The sequence below is a fragment of the Glycine max genome, chromosome 18 (genome assembly GCF_000004515.6).
Source record: "Glycine max cultivar Williams 82 chromosome 18, Glycine_max_v4.0, whole genome shotgun sequence".
Classification (NCBI taxonomy): domain Eukaryota; kingdom Viridiplantae; phylum Streptophyta; class Magnoliopsida; order Fabales; family Fabaceae; genus Glycine; species Glycine max.
Window position 1 is genome coordinate 51,517,770 of NC_038254.2, and position 18,561 is coordinate 51,536,330.

At 30.0% G+C, this 18,561-nt stretch overlaps 1 long non-coding RNA gene across 2 annotated transcripts; it reads left to right on the forward strand.

The window, feature by feature from the left end:
- The first annotated feature begins 12,147 nt into the window (after positions 1 to 12,147).
- On the forward strand, positions 12,148 to 15,482 carry LOC102667356 (uncharacterized). 2 transcript variants are annotated; one of them, XR_005889574.1, is made up of 4 exons: positions 12,148 to 12,377; positions 12,556 to 12,744; positions 13,727 to 13,802; positions 15,195 to 15,482. It is a non-coding gene; the product is annotated as an uncharacterized lncRNA (long non-coding RNA). The 2 variants fall into 2 exon arrangements; XR_419641.4 differs by lacking the exon at positions 15,195 to 15,482 and having other exon boundaries at positions 12,149 to 12,377; positions 13,727 to 14,153.
- Positions 15,483 to 18,561: the final 3,079 nt, after the last annotated feature.

Consider the following 18,561-nt stretch of genomic DNA (forward strand, 5'->3'; position numbering starts at 1 on the left):
TTTATTTAAACATGACTTATTGTTACTTTTGTTTATTATGTTTTTAATTGTTTTACTTTGGTATATTAAGTTTTAAAAGTTTTATTTTAGTCTTTTATATTTTTTTAAAATATTATTTTGGTCATCTTTTAAATTTTATGTTAAGAAACGTTAGTGTTCTATTAACTTTTAACTTTTAAAATAATTTAATATCAATTTTGGTCCATTATGTTTTGTAGTTGTTTCATTTTGGTACATTATATTTTCAAAGTTTCATTCTGATTCTTTATGTTTTCAAAATATATCATTTTGGTCATTTTTTTAAATTTTTTGTTAGAAACATAGTGTCCGTTAGTGTTTTAAATCTTAGAATAATTAAGTTAACATAGTGATGGCTAAAAACTATTACTATCTTTTTTATTTTTAAAAATAAAAATCACTAAGTAAATGAAGGAAAAATGTATCTAAAATCACGAACAACAACAACATTCACTCTATATTATTATTAGTATTATTCTCTTCATTCAATTTTATCATTTAATAATCATAATAATTTCATTCTCTAATTATTGTCAATCATAATGGGTAAAGTGCCTTTTTTCCTTTTGCTACTTCGCCTCTCACTATCGACCTAAAGAGATTGCTGCCCCTCTCTCGCTTTTGTCTCTATTGCAACCTCCTACCCAAACGGGTTGGAATTGTCGCCTACCTAATCACAACAATCGTCTCATTGCCACCACCGACAACAACACATTGGCGAAAGGGAAGAAGAAGATCGACAACACCTAATTGTGGATGAGGTTTGATTGGTCAGACTCATCTTTCAATGAAACATACTACCCAACCCCTGCTTGCGTTGCTCATCTTTCCCTGTCCGATTGTGGATGTTGAATAGAATTCTTTACTTGTTGGCCCAACTGTGCACGACAGTTGAAATCTTGCTTGTAGACCTCACAAAGAACCGCATTATCATCTCCTTATTCAAATTTGGGTTAATTGGCGAGTTAGAGTCATGATTTTGTCTTTCGTTAAAGACAAATCTTACTCCGATCTCCCTTACTCATGTTTCTAATAGCATACCCGTATGAAAGATTTTGGTTTTCTGCTAAGGAGTATATTTTTTTTTATGGTTCCAACATGATTATGTAGTGGTGTCATTCGATTTGTGTGGTGCTACATTTTTTACCTTTTCATATCTAAAAGAGGTTGGAGGATATGATAATTCTTTTAGTTGTTTATTTTTTTAAAATAAAATAAAGATAGTGATAGTTTTTAGCCGTCATTATGTAAAGTTAATTATTTTAAAATACTTAATATTACTTTTGGTCCATTATATTTTATAGTTGTTTTGTTTTAGCACATTATGTTTTAAAAGTTTCGTTCTAATCCTTTATGTTTTAAAATGTATCATTTTGATGTTTTTTTAAATTTTAAAAGTTAATAAAATATTAACATTTTTAACAAAATATTTAAAAAAGTACCAAAATAATACATTTCAAAAATATAAATAACCAAAATAAAACTTTTAAAACTTAATATAATAAAATAAAATAATTATGAAATATAATAAATCAAAAAAGTGACATTAAAAATTTAAAAATCTATCTACCAGCATTTTCCTAGAAATAAGTACAAGGAAACCATTATTTCATACATCCTCGGATTATATGTCACCAAACGGACTAATTTTCCCACTCACCATACACATCTAATACATTTCCTCTATACTTTGAAAGAAAATTGCTATCTAGACCACTAGACTTATTCATTTCTCAACCAACCAAACAACAGCAACAAAAGCCATATCCCAATAATTGTGGTGAAAACAAAAATATACAGTGTAAATACAATTCTATTATACACAAATAAGAATGAAATCATGATTCAGTTGTATATGTTTTCTTTACTCCAAACCTATATAACAAAAACATGGTTGTACAAGTAACAACAAAATTGTGATTCCTTTGTATATGTTTTTTTCACTCCAAACATACATAATGAAAACATGATTTGGTTATACTTGTACAATAAAATCGTGTTTCTGTTATATATTTTTTTCAGCCCAAATATACTAAATGTAAACATGATAATCATGTTTTCATGTGAGGGATATTTTTTGGAAATCCGTGAAAAAATCACCCACGTGGGTGGTGAGAATAACAAATTTGTGATGGGAACAGCAACTCCCAACCAGAAATCAAAGAGAAAGTCGGGACAGACCCACTTGGGCCTTTTCTGTTGGGCTTGGTGGGAGTGGCATTGCGGCTTTCGAGTTCTGGTAATTTTTCTTCTATTTTTTTAAAAATAAATATATATTACATTTGCTTATTCTAGTATACATACATAAAAGCTAATTTTTTTTAATGATTTTAGACATCAACGTAAACAAAGAATTCTTTCCGTGGATTATTAAAACTGAAATTATATACCAGGTTACTGTTTTTTTTTAGCATTTATTACTTTTTGAATATATGTAAATAATGTAAATACAATTATTAATTTTTGTTATACATGATTGCTAAAGTAGTTGCGGTTAAATAATTTGAAAAATGAGATATATTTTTTGAAGATATATTAAATTGTGTTATAGGTAAACTTAATTTGAATTAAATTTATATATTGTGTTTTAGTAAATGTAATATGTTTTTGGCATTTTGATTTATTATATTTGTCGTGAATGGTAAACTTGTGCTTCCATGCAGTACTGCAATACACTTGCTTTATTTTTCTTATAAAAATAAAATTATAAGTGGTTGAGTCATTATAATTCTTAGGGCACTATACAAACTACTTTCATGATTTATTCTGCACAATATTTAAATACTTCCCTCAAACGTTATGTTATATTCATTATTTTGAGCATCTTAATAAACTTTTTATTCCAATTCTTGACTCCCAAACTATGTCACACTTCACACAATATATCATTAAAAATTATGCGATACTCACAAAAAGTAAGTTGGTTACTATATCCAACACCAACTGCTCTTGTATGGGAAACATGAGTTGCTTTTAGCATTGTTCCCAAAGTTACAATTTCGATGGCAACTAATGGCCTCACATGCAACAAATTTCTTGAACTATATTTAACATCACTAAACAAGCTTGAATATTAAATCAATAGACAAATATGTTCATTGGAGATTTTAAAAACGTGTAGGTTGGTGTAGGAGTAACTAACATTGTAGTACTCAGGTTTTTATCCCCCCTCTATATTCTTCCCTCATAATGAGAAGAAAACTTTGGACAATACCACATTTTAATCCCAAGGTGTCTCATTTGGGTGTTGCTAGGTGCACCCAGCATTATTGCTAGTGCACCCAGCACTTAAGGTAAAATGATGAAAATATCCTTGATCCGTAAGCCATTTAAGTTGATCCGTAAAAGTCTTACGGATCAACTTGATCTGTAGAAACCTTACGGATCAACTTGATTCGTAAGCCTTTTACGGAACAATACGGATCAACATGATCCGTAAGCTTTTTATGGATCAACTTGATCCGTAAGACTTTTACGGATCATGTTGATTCGTATTGTTTCGTAAAAGGCTTACGGATCAAGTTGATCCGTATCAATCTTACGGATCAACTTGATCTGTACGATTTACAGATCACCCTCACACACACCCATCACAAATGTGAAAAAAGCGCAGGGACAATTTTGATATTTTAATTAAATGCTGAGTGCACCTAGCAACACTCTTTGGGTTAAACTTGAAGCTAAGCCCATTAAACACAAGTAATCAGTGCTGTACGGCTAAACGCTTGCATTGAAATTCAAGGAATAGGTGTTTATAATGTCAAGGGCTCTTTGTTTTTCAGCAATATCTCTACTGTAGTTGATAGTGATGTTGCGTCTTTGATGTTATACATTAAAATTCTCTGACTCTTCTGAAAATTTGTTGCTGGGAAAATTGAGTACGAAAATCAGTTATTTGATGAAGCACATTATGGGGCATCAAATCACAATGCAATTAGAGGATATTTTCTAGGCACAGCATGTTAGCCCTTAGCATATATGTACATGTCTAGGCCAAAATTTTTACCAATCTTAAACCCCTAAGACACAAGAACTAGGTGAATATTTATGTATGAATTTCCTGCTTAACAATAATAGCCAATAAAATTGTACAAGTTAAATAAACACAACAAATTATTGAATAACTAGATGAGAAGTTAATCTTCATGGACCACAGATTATGAGTCTCCTATACACATCATGACATCTAACGAGTTTTTAATCAGAAAGGATAACAACAAATTAACCAAAAAGAAAATGAGAATGTTAATACAAGTTTCAATTGAGGAAGCAATCATGTGCTCCATATGTGACATTGACTTCAGCCAAAGAAGGACTCAGAAATTCCTAATCTTTCTTACAAGCTTTCCCAACCAAATTAGACCATAAAAATTGTATGTTATAAGCAAACTAGTTGTATTAGGTTTTCTTATCCTTTCTTTTGCTAACTTTTGAATGGTGTATCAGCTTCTTCTTAGAATCTGTTTGGCCATGTTTTAGTGTCTCAAAAGCCAAGCATGCTACTAATAAATATGTTTCTAAAAAAACATACAAAATCCTTTTCTCTTCTTTGGTTCCAATTATTCCTAATCTTGCTGAGCAGTTCTTTAGTTAAAGGAAATGAGCAGAAGGCATTTGATTTCTTCTCCCTTTTTACTCCTTATTATCTATAGATCTATTTGATTTGTTTCATATTAAAGCTACTACCCTCTAGCATGCATGTTAGTCATTGGTTTCATTATGAGCTTAACCATTATTTGGCTTGTTTGCAGAACTTCTACATTGTTTTTTTGGGAGCTCATACAGAAAGCAGAGGCAATGCACTTGACAATTATTTAAATGTTCTATCTGCTGTGAAGAAGAGGTAATCTAACTATCTCACAAACACTTCTTAGTTATCTTTCTCTCTTCAAGCACACAAAAAGAACTATAAAATGCTGCTCTCGTTCAATCAAATTCTCCCTAGTTCTTAAAAGCAAAACCACCCTCTTAAACCGCGTGAGAAACATTTTTTTGTAGTCTCTCTTTTATTCTTTTGGCTTAAACCATTTGGGTTTTAATTTGTGCTTACTTAGCTACCTTGAAGCCAAAGAATCCATGGTGTATAGCTAGACAAAGAACTTCAATGCATTTGCCGCAAAACCGTCAGAGGATGAAGCCAAGAAGTTATCTGGTATGGATAGTTTTCAATTTTCTTTAGCTCCTTCATGTTTCTTGAGTACTTTATATTATGTTATTAACCCTTTTTGTATGTGTATCCATGGATGAATTGCTTTTGGTGTTTCAAAATCCGTACCGCCAGCTACACACAACAAGATCATGGAACTTCATTGGTTTACCTCCAACAGCCAAGAGAAAATTGAAATCAGAGAGTGACATAATTGTTGCTCTTTCGGATACAGGTTCATCTTGACATTGTTCCCATTTTCATTTTCTTCTTTGTGCATTATTGTAAATAATGTGAGATTATTATATGAATGATACTTCTTAATTTAATTGTAAAAACTGTGTCTCAATATTGGTGAGGCAGGGTTCACGCCTTAAAAGCTTCAAGGAAGATGGATTTGGTTCACCAACATGATGGAAAGGATCTTGTAGCCACTATGCAAATTTCTCAGGCTGCAATAAGTAAATTCTCTTTCCTTGTATACATTGTCACTGCATTCTCAGTGATAAAGAATCTTTAACATTTTTTCAAATAAAACCAGACGAAAATGAAGCAAACTAAACACCATCAACAACATAAACAAATCACTCCATTGTAAACCCACTTTGTGAAATCAAATTCATTAAACCAAGTTTATGCAAAATTGAATGCCAAAAATATAATCCAAGCACACATTATTCTTAGTTTTAGTTTTTGAAAATCTGCATTTTCACATTTAGAAAAGGAACTTGTTTGTATATGTAAAAATTGACATGAGAATTAAGTTTCAAAAATAAAAAATGAAGACGGTTTGAAACAGAAAATGATTTGAATTAACAAATTTATTCAAGTTGACTTTTAATAAATCTTATCTTTCAACTAAAACTAAACCAATCACAACCGAAATCAAGATTGTTTGGTCTTGTCAATAAAATATTTAATTTCTTTCTAAAGTAACCATAAAAAACCCAGGAATTTTTTTAGAAAAGCAAAAAGGGATTTCACATCAGAGAAAAGATTAACGGATTTAAGATTTATCATCAAAATGCTTGGAGAATTTTTATCTAGATCTGATGTTTTAACTAAAAGAAAAAAAATGATTTTTGAAGTTTAAGTTATGAATTTCACCAATCTTTGAAATCCGTGGCCTTCCCTATTTCTACATTTTCTCGTGCTGCAATCTGAAGAGATTTACAACCGTTGAAAGTCACTTATAGTCTTACAGTCATGCGGTTCACCAATATTATAAATCATGGATTGTGTAGGGCTTAAAATAATTTACTATTTTAGTTAACACAATCCAAAACTAATGCAAAATACAATCTCCGTGATTTGTATCAGAAAAATTCCTTCATTTTATAGCATAAGTAGTTCAGTTTCACTAAATACACTACTCGATGTGGGCTTTCGTAAGAAAATAGAAGCAAACACTCTTAGTCCTCCCTCATTCACTTTGGCCACTAAATTTAGCTGAAACGCCTTGGAGAAAATTATTAAAAAATTATTAACATTTTAGATATAAATATTTTTAAAAATCATTTGGCAATATTATGAAATTAATCTTTTAACGTGACAAGATTAATTATTATACTGCTAATCATTTATTTCTTATCTTATTTACAATATCTCATTTATGGATGTTGGGAATTCAGAAGACTGTGACATTAGATAAATTCGAGACAACAACGTTTTTAAATTCATGTTGCATAGCCTTCCAAACTGAAAGACTCTTTAAAAAATTGATATACGTATAATTTAGGGGACAAAAAGTCTATACTCTTCTAAAGACAAAAGAAGAGCTTGTTTTGGACTTATCACACGGTTTCCCAATCAAAGTCGTCCACTTTATAGCATAAGCAGATAACTTCCACTCAGTGCACTACTCGATGTGGGCTAGTAATAAACATAAGCAGTTCATTTCGACTCAGTGCACCACTCTTAACCCTCTTTCTGTTCTCACCTGTGGTGCCTCTGATCGATGTCACAGTCCTCCTTCATTCACTGTTAAGAATGCTTAATCTTTCTCTCACTTTGGGAACTTTAGTATCACATTGTTTCTAGATCTTAATATCCCAAAACAGAGGAAGCAGAAATTTGGAGATGAAGCTCTGCTAAATTTGGTCTTGAGGTTCTGCTTCTGCAAAAAAGACCAACACACAGTGCCATGTTAATCTCCCAAGAAATCAATGACTTTGCTAACACTAATAGCTGTTTCCGAACATTGAACCTTAGTAAATCATTAATGGACCTTAGACTTTAAAAATATTCGAGTAAGGACTAAAAACATGATCCTTGGAATGAAAAAAATACTCTTTCACCACTATACATAAATACTCATTAGTACAAAATATAGAATTAATATAAGTTTTATGTGAAAATAATATAAAATTCAAATTTTATTCTTTTTTAATTTATTGTATTTTATAATCTTATATATTATCTTTTAAAATATAATAATATATAAGATTAAATTTTATTTTCGCATAAATTAGAATATGTATACTTATATAAATTTTATTTTTATAATGTTATGTATTTTTATCACATTATTGAAAACTTATTTTATACAATGAAGATATAATATATAAATTTTTTAGGCTAAATTGTACTTTTGATCCCCTACTTTAAGTCCAATTTTTTATTTGATCCCTCATTAATTTAATTCAGAAATTGAGTCTTCCTATTTTGTAAAATCCTGCAATATTGGTCCCGGACGCCTTAATTGGACGTTGACTATTAAGCTCAGATGTTGACTACACGTGTCAACGTCTGATAGACTCTTGAAAAATTTTATCCATCTATGGTGCAAAAAATTTACGCTGACCCAATCCCCCCTAACCCTAATCCCTAACCCTAAATCAAATGTATTTACAAATCCCTAATCCTAAAATGGTTTTCTGCCACCAACAATGTATTCTACAACTCCACAATGACGGGAACAAACCCCTCTGACACTGTCTATTGACTTTTCATGTGCAGGGGTGACGTCCCATTTGAGCTGTGTGGACAGTGCGTTATAAACGCAACGCAAAAACTATCATTAGACTTACAGTGTTCCTTGTCCAAACAAGCTGTGATCTGGTACGACGAGTGCATGGTTCGCTATTCCAACCGCTCTTTTTTCTCCACCGTAGACACAAGGCCTACTATTGGCCTATCCAACACTGCCAATACTCAAACCAGGCAAACTTCACGCGTTTGATGTTTGAAACCGTGAATGAAACTGCAGATAAAGCGGCCATTGCTACCAAGAAATATGCCACAAAGCAGGCAAACATATTCGAGTTTCGAACCTTTATTGTCTGGTTCAGTGCATGCCGGACTTGTCAACCCAAGGTTGCAGAAGTTGTCTTAATGATGCCATAGGGCTCCTTCCATGGTGTTGTGAAGGAAAATAAGGAGGGAGAATTTTAAATCCTAGTTGTAATGTTAGGTACAAATTGTACCCTTTCTTTCGCACCAACACCACTGCTTCCTCCCCAGCCCCAATGCCTACACCATCAGTCTCTGTTCCTCCAACTCCAACCACTTCTAACTCGTGAGGTAATATTATATGGTTCAGAATTTCATGCTTTGAGTTATACTTAGGTTGATGAAAAGAGAAGAAATGGAATGAATTATTGAAATAAAATAAGGTGAGGAATGGAATATAATGAAATTAAACTTTTAGGGTTAGGGATTTGTAAATACATTTGATTAGGGTTTTCATTTAGGGGTAGAGATTAGGGTTAGGGGGGATTGGGTCAGCATAAATTCTTTTTTACCATAGATGGCTAAAAATTTTCAAGAGCCTCTCAGACGTTGACACGTGACAGTCAACGTTTGAGCTTAACGGATTGAGGCGTTCGGGGATCAACATTGTAGGATTTTACAAAACAGGGGGACCCAATTTATGAATTAAATTATTGAGAAACTAAATGTAAAATTAGACCTAAAGTGGGAGATCAAAAGTGTAATTTAGTCTAAATTTTATCTTTAATTTATATTTTTTAATATAAATTATAATATCATAAAATGATAGTATTTTATTATTTTTAAAATATTTATATATGTGATTTAATAATAATATTTTTCTACTTATATTAAGATATTGTTGTTATTTATTATAATAGTATTTTTTTATTTATATTAAACTTTATTTAATCAGGTATGTATTTTTTAAAGAATTAAATTATATAGTAAAGATACATAATTAAATGACAATATTTTTTATTTTTTAAAATATTTATTTATGTGATTTATTGATGGTATTTTTTTATCTATATTACAAAAATTAGCATGAATATAGATAAAAATATTGTTACTAAATCAAAGCATTATTTTAAAGATAAATATAATATAAAAAAATAAAATTATATAAATATACTTATTCTAATTTATGTGAAAATATAATTTAATCTTATATATTATATTTTGAAAGATAATATATAAAATTATAAAAATATAATAAATTTAAAAAGAATAAAATTTAAATTTTGAACTATTTTCTTATAAAACTTATATTAATACTATATTTTATATCAAATATTCAAATGAATACTTGGGTGTAGTGGTGAAAAAGTGTGTTTTTCACTCCAAGGCTCATGATTTTAGTGATGACATAAGTTAGACATTACATCTTATTGGACTTTGTTTAGTGTACATGTTGTATTAAAGTCAAATTAAATTCTCATCAATGCATAAATTTTACTTAATTATAACATATTGAACCTTAATGAATCATTAGTGTTACACTTATGTCTTATATTTTAAAATACTTAATTTTACAAAAGGGTATTTACTGATTATAATTTTTTAGTAATTATATAAAATAAAAAAATATTTTTAAAAAACACAAATTAAAAGGTTAATGATAAGCATGATTTATTTATCTTAATAAAAAATGTACATATTGATTTGTTAATTTAAAAATATTACTAATATATTAATTTCAATACTTTTCAACTATAAATTGTATTTAAGTATATCATATATTTATCATATATTTCAATACTTTTGCTAGATTTGTAAACCTCTTTTGTTTCTTTGATATGAATTCTAACAGCAAGGATTGGGCTAAAAATGTGAAGGATTTTAATTTGTCTTTCCATACCTTCTCAAGGAGGCAGTACGATATATATGGATTATTGCCAACTTGCAGAGATTTATTGTAATATGGTTTTTATATTTTTCAAGGAATTTAAATTAGTGTCTTGAACTTTAGATAACCATCTTTGGTGAGTGTAGGACAAGAACATTCATATTTTGACATCACAAAGATTCCATGACGGCATGTCCTTCTTAGGCATAAATTTATTGACGTCATAAACATTCATTTCTCAAACAACTCCAGGACCTCATCCAACCTCCTATATATATTGTACATATATTGTGATCATCATGTTAAAGGAAGCCACATTACAAACAAGCATCCTAGAAATGACAATTATATTACAATCACAATTTTGATCGCTAGTCACCATGCCTGATCATAGAGAGAGAAGCACTAAATTGATACCCATTCATATAAGACAACATTCAAAGAATGTATGGAATAAAATAAAATGATGTCTAAAATACAACTTTTTCTCCTTATTTTGTCCAATCTTCATTTTTGTTCTCCTATTTTAAATTAAATAAAATAATTTAGTCTTTCAATTTTTTAAAATCAGTCATTTTGGTCTAATATTTAGTTTTGCATATTTTTATTTTAATTTAATTGAATTCTAATATTAACGTATTTATTTAAGGTGTCATTGAGAATGATTTAACTAATTAAATATAAGTAATAAAAGAAATAAATATAGACAAAATTAAAGAGTGAACCAAAATATAAATTTTTCAAAAATTGAATACTTGAATGTCTTTGTTTTAAGACGTGAGACGGAAATTACAGATTGAGCAATAAGAGGATCAAAGTTGTATTATAGACTAAAATGATTTTTTTTTTGTAAAGGAGCAGAAATTGCAAATTAGTTGAATGTGATAGGGAGCTAGCTATAATTAAAGCCATTTATTATTATTGTCAAAATTTTGCAATATAAAAAACTTGAGGAAGAGTATCAAACCCTTACCAATTAACAAAAATTTGACTGATGGAGAGAAGAAGAAAATTGAAAGAGGAGTATGCGTTAGAAACATTTTTTCATAAGTGAAAATTTATTTATTGAAAATTATAAAATTTGAGAGAAAATTATTATACTTAATGTGAGACCTAAAAAAATTTTCAACATCAATAAATTTCTACCAAAAAATAGACTGCATTCAAAAGAGTACGTCAGATAGAACTTTTATAATATTTCTAAAGTTGAAATAATAAAAAAGAGATACGTTATTGATATCAGACCTTGGCAAGTGGACAAATGCTTTGGAGGCATTAATTACTACTACTATTGGTCAAGAAATTAATTAAAATTTATCAAATTGTTCAGAAACTTACAAATCAATTTAATATAAAATTAATAAATCTCTTATATTAAACTCTTGAATTTATGGTAAATTATTTTGGAATTTGACTTTTCTGAACTTTCAAAACGACGTCATTTTGGCATATCAACACCAAAATGAATAGCAGAAAGGTCAGATCCATTATTTTGATTAACGTTTGTAAAGTAAATTATTATTTCAAGAATAAAGTAATTTATTATATTTAAAATATTATTTTTTTTAATAATTTCTATAATTATTTTAAACAATAAATATATCAAACATTCATTAAATAATAAATGTTATCAAAAGAAACTGCTATACTAAAAATATAAAAAAATAATATATTCAAAGCATTTACTAATATTTTTTTCTTATATAAACTAATACTTTTTTTTATTTAGAATAAAAAACATTAATTATTAAATATTATATTAAAAATATAAATATCATTAATTATTTATTAAATTATTTTAAGAAATTAATAAAAATATATTAAATATTTCTTAACACTTATTAAAACACTTGATAGCATGACCTTGATTAGTTACGTTACGAGTTTGACCATACAAATCTTTTGTGCCGCACCTTCACTATCATCTTCTACACAGTTGGTTGATGGTGTTGTTAGAATCATATATATTAAGTTCCTCTCTTTTTCTTTTCTCTTGTATCTCTTGTCTTTTCTATCTTCCATTCTCTAAGGCAAGTCCTAAATCAATACTTCATTTCACTTTCAAGTTTCAAATTTCTCCCTTTCTTCCACCAAATCTCATCCTTCTCTTTTCCACCACTCACATCCTCGCAAGCCATTCGAAACTTGTTGAAGGTTTGAAATCTTTCTCTCTTTTTTTTTTTTGTATTTTTTTCTTATTCAATTTGTTTTTCATTATTTAATTTTTGTTTGATCTATTTGTGCAATTCATTTGTTCATTTTTCCCTATTTCCCCTTGAGGTTTTCTAGATCTATTTTATCCTATTTTCCAATTCTTTTCACTTTTTGTTAGGTAACACAAAAACCGACTGGGTTTGACCCGCATAGAACAAAGTAGAGTTTGCATGTCCCTAATTGAGCAAAAATGATTGATTCGGTTCTTGAAATATGTTCTATGTCTGAGTAATGGAAATACAGCCTACATAGTATTTAACTACTATGTTTACTTAACGGATGAACAACTTATCACTGCTGCTTAAAGGTAACATTTCTCTTATTCTTAATTTCCATTTGTGTACATGCAAGTGGTGGGTTATTATACAACCTTTTAAAGCAAAATACCCTATCTATATATAATAATTTATAAGATTTACTATATTAACATAAAAGACTAAACTCTACATAATATAATTTTTTGGTGCCGATGTAATATATTTAAAATATATATTATAATATAAATTACATTTTTATAACTTGTTTGTCCAGTCTACATATTAGTTTTGCCTAGCTAATCTGCGTTTTGTGTTTGGTAAAAAATTGTTGATAAGGCCATCACAAAGTTGACCTATGGACCACACTATAGTTACTATCATGAGTCTGTCATATTTTTAGTTCTTTTGAATATATATATATATATATATATATATATATATATGATTGTTTTTGGTAATTAATGGTTTTTCAACCCAAACCCTAATGCAGAATAAATCTGAGTGAATGAAAATTTTATAGGATGTTCAAAATTTATGGCAGCCTGCTCAGGATATATTTCTAGTCCAAGCAAATCTGACTATCTTTTTGTTTTTCAATGCATCAAGAAATTAATTATATATTTTACAAGATTTTGAAGCCCGAGTTGTTCCTTACAAATGATGATACTATTAAAGAAAGAATTTCAGTTCTCTTATACTATTTTGATTACTTACTTCTTTTTAATATATTCGAGAAGTATCTTTTGCTAGATTTGTAAACCTCTTTTGTTTCTTTGATATGAATTCTAACAGCAAGGATTGGGCTAAAAGAATATATGAAATATTATCTGTCATCAAATAGGGATTACCTCTTCAATGAAGCATTTATAAAAAGAAATATATTTCGTTAGAATCTTTCAATTTCTGACTTCATTGATTCCTAGCATATGCAGATAAATACATGGGAAATTCCCTGTTAAGGCTTTTGTTTCTTGCATTTTCTGGTCATGAGAAAATTAAAATAATCATGTGAAACATTTAATATATATGCAGGAAGCATAAAGAAATGGGTAATAACAATTCAGCTGCCAGAATATACTGGAATGATTATCTGATGAATCAGATTCTGGTAATCATATTTATGTCCTGCAATGTCGCAGACCTTGCAGCTGCCTTGCTCATTTGCAAAACCTAGAATAAAGCTTGTCGAGGCCCATTTCTTTGGACTTGCCTCAACTTCTTTGGAAAAACAAACACATTTTCCATTTCAATTTTGTCATCCAGATGTGTAAAAGCAAAGAAATGGTACGATGTTAGCTTGTACCATTTGTTAGCGTGATTACATTGTTGATAAATTTCTGTCTTTTTGGATATTATGCCAGGATTTTTATCCTTATTGCCTATAACAACTGTTCAAGCTAGTCAAATAGAGAGTGCTCTTGTGAATGTCCATAAGCAATGTGTGACAAAACTAACAAACATGAAAGTGCAAGGAAGACTCAAATTGTTGATCATAATTTTGCCTGATGTCAAGGGGTCTTATGGTGTGTGTATGTCTTCAATTTCATGTTTACACTAAAACTCTAATTTGATTTTATTATCTTAAATCTGTCTTGTTCTGGCAGGGAAAATAAAATGCATATGTGAAACTGAACTAGAAATAGTTTCAGTGTTGTCAGCGACACAAGTTGCAAAAGATGAGCATGCAATATGGAAAATAAAGTGCTATGTGCTATTTTATCATCTTAAATTTCAAGATATTGCATAATCGTCTTTCCAACTTACCTCGGCAGATAATACTGAGAAACTATTCCTAGTTCAGTTTCACATATGCGTTTATTAATTTCCTGTCAGAACTAGAAATATTTAAGATGATAAAATCAAATTATTGTTTTAGTTTGAACATGCAAGACACACTTGCACTCAACATAAGACCCCTTGACATCAGGCAAAATTATGATCAATAATTGGAGTCTTCCTTGCACTTTCATGTTTGCTAGGTTTGTCACACACTGCTTATGCACATTCACAAGAGCACTCTCTATTTGACTTGTTATAGGCAGTAATGGATCTGGATAAAACTCCTGGCATAAAATCCAAACAGGTAAAGAAATTTATCAACAATGTAGCCATATGATAATCACACTAACAAATGGTACAAGCTAACATCGTACCATTCCTTTGCGTTTACACATATCTGCCAAAGGATGACAAAATTAAAATGGCAAATCTCTGTTTGTTCTTCCAGAGAAGTTGAGGCAAGCCCGAAGAAATGATGCATGACAAGCTTTATTCCAGGTTTTGCAAATGAGCGAGACAGTCAAAGATTAGTTTGTAACCAGGGAAGAATAATGTATTAATATCTCCTCAGACAGTCAAATATTTCATAGAAATTATAGTATTAGTCTGTTAATCATAATTAAGCTTATGTACTAGAAAAAAATATATTAGTGACGAAGCACCTTACTTGTAATTTTGAAAATTTTTGTTACTAAAATTTTTGTGATGCTATTATTGACAGAGAAACAAACTGTAGAGAGAGAAAGGAATTAAAGTGTGTGAGTGCGGAGGGAAGCGGATTGGGAATTGAGTACTTTTGGAACGGCGGTGAATATACAACATAGTGTCATTATATATGGATGATGAATATCTATCTATTTATCTATTTTATCTCTATATTAGTGTGTGTTTTTCGTAGAGAAGATAGAAACACTTGTGCAATATGATTGTAAATTGCAAAATTTGTTGTATAATAATACATCCTCTATAAACATTTTAGAAAGTTGTTAATGGTAAAATTATTTAGACATTTGCCCTCTACTTAGAACGTGGCACTAGACAATGTGTGTGGGAAAGGAGAGTTTTTGGTATTTGGTGCTGCGAGTTAGGGGGAGTTACATGGTGCAAAGGGAAATGGTTGAACATATATGCTGCCGGAGAGCCTTGAGTTGGCAGGTAAACTAGCTAGTTGAGGGAGACTTTTAGGATAGATGTAGTTTCTGGACATAAAACCTTTTTATAGAATAGTGAATAGTCTATGGATTACTGGTGGTGTTTTGAGCTAGCGATTTACCAGGTTTTGTTTTAATTATCAAATCAGAAGAATGCATTAGTGTCTGATCGAGTTAGGTGGATGGATTTTCAATTAAATGATTTTTCTTTATCTTTTAATCGGAGGCAGAGCTATAACACCTTGATTTTCATTAATATCTACTTAAGTTTATTGATCCTAAATACAAGTAAAAATATTATTTAAAATAAAAATTGAATTAAATGAATTTTTTCGTATAAGTTTCAGCAGCTAATTTAACTATAAAACTTAGATTGTGGTGTGAGAGATAGTAAAAGTTTCTTCAGTTTTCTATTAGTAGACAGTCAAATAGTTCATAGAAATCAATATTATCAATGTTAATTAAGCTTATGTAAGATTTTGGATTATGGATTAAAATAACATTATTTTATTCAGTATTGAATATGCGCTTCACAATGAGCCTTTCTAGAGCAGAAAAAAAATACTCATGAGGAGCAACCCTCGTACATGTTTAATGACAAATGAGTACTTATGTTGTTAGCATGCTAATTAGACCAATAGAAGCATTTATCTCCATAAATTGAAGTTTTACACCAAATTCACTAATTAAACCAAACATTGGTCACCTGGTCAAAGATTTTTCCTTTGGAGCATGGCAAATTTGCAAATGAAGCTTCCTCACTGGCCCTTTGGGTCTTCGGATCTGCACCACAATGTTTAAGAGGGAACTTTTATTTTATCCCCCCTATGTAATTCCTTTGCAAAACCATACCTTCAGTTAAACTCACAACCAACCTTAAGGTTCAGTAATGACTATGGAATAATAAATACATATCTTTTGGTGATCTAGGTATCTCTCGATCTATTTTTTTTTTCTATTTTCAAGGCTCCGGTAGATACAATCTCTACTTTTGAATCTATGTTTAGATGTTTTTTGTGGGCAGGGTAGGGGGAGAAATAAAATCCACTAGGTTGAATGGAATAGGGTGTTCTTGGAGAAGGAGGTGGGAGGTTTGGGGATAAAAAAAAAAACCTTAGGGCTTTAAATATAACCTGATTAGGTCAGTCTCTGTGATATAGGTGGATTCTAAGGTGAAGTCCAAAATTCACTTCCTCACTGGTGAGGAAGCAAAATTATCTGCAACAACAGGTTTGTTACTCGAAGAAAAACAAATGAAAAATATTTAAAAATGAAATGAAAAATAATTTAAAAATAGATTTAAAAAATCATGTTTTGTCATCGTGTAGGTAGGTTGTGTTTCCCTTTTTATTTTTTTAGAACATCTTCCTTTTTGTCACTATGTAGGTTCATGACTATGTTTCAGAATTTGCATTTGCATCCATGATTCAATCATTTTTATTCTCTCAAATTAAAAAGACAATTTTTTTAAGTCCTTTTCTTTTATCCTATTCTTCCTATTATAATCTGAAACCCATTCAACTTCCTCCAATGTCTCACCATTGTTTATTCCCGACACATGGGAAGGCGCAACAACATCGTAGAGACTGTGAATGTCACTGTGACAGTCATCGTCACTGCTAAATCTAGAGTCCAATCGACTGTCGTGCCCCTCCACTTTGGTTTCGTGTGCATGAGTTTCTAGATCTGTGTTATGAGTTGAGATAAGCTCAGAGTGATTTTCTAACATTTGGGGCCTAGGATCCTCCAAAAAAGAGAAAGGTATGGAAAGAGTTTGTATTAATTTTCAGTTGTCCCATTACATTCATGATTTTGCTATATATAGGCATCAAAGATGCCTCTGATTTGAAAATGGAAAATAACAGAATTCTTAATCATACTTGGTTGTTTATGTCTGATGGTTGTTGTTGTGTTGTCTTCTTCATAACAATCTTAGATTAAGGGAACCATGAATGTTCGTGACTATCAAAAGAAAAACTAGAGCAGAAAAAATGGGACATAAAAAAATCCAAGCTAGTAAATAAAATTGGGGAAGATGCAATAAAATTATGAAGCTGCTAATTTAGTCTTAAGGGTTTAGTTCATTTAACTAGAGAAGGAAAAATGCTTAAGTTTCACAATAAAATTTCAGAATTTAAAAAATGATTATTGAAAAAGAGCATATAGTAACAAACTTCATAGTCTGGTTCTCAAAGTGTGAGATTGAGAAAATATCCAAAAGATGTGGTGCCAATTCTTTGACACTTAACATGACCATTTGCCAGAATGAATGAAAGTTTGGTGCATACGAAATTGTTATATATAAATTTGTACTTATTACCATGTAACAGTCATTATTTATATATAATGCATATGTTAGAGAAATACAATCGATGATTTATCTTTGAAGAACAAAACTATCCTGACAAAAAAGTAACACTATTAGAAAATACACTTTTAACATCGGTTATTTAGGGCATTCTACATCGGTTTTAAAACTGATGTTGAAAGCACCGATGTTGAATGTATTGTTGTTAACATCGATTTTTAAAAACCGATGTTAACATAAAAAGATGACATCGGTTTTATAAATAAACGATGTTATAAACAAAGAAGTACAACAAAATAAGTGTATGGATGAGGGACGTTGACATTGGTTTTTCGTAAAAACCAATGTTAATGTAATAGATTAACATCGGTTTTTAGAGGAAACCGATGTCAATATTCATCATTTATGCACTTATTTGTTGTAGTAAGCTATGTATAACATCGGTTATTTGTAAATAACTGATGTTAAGGTGCATGTTGACATCGGTTTTTGTTAATAACCGATTTTGTTTGCTTTATTAACATCGATTTTTGTTAATAACCGATGTTGTTTTCAAGTTTTTTTTTGTATAAACTTTCTGTTTTTACAATAAACCCAAAATTGTACCTGTAAAATGCAATTTCAGACCC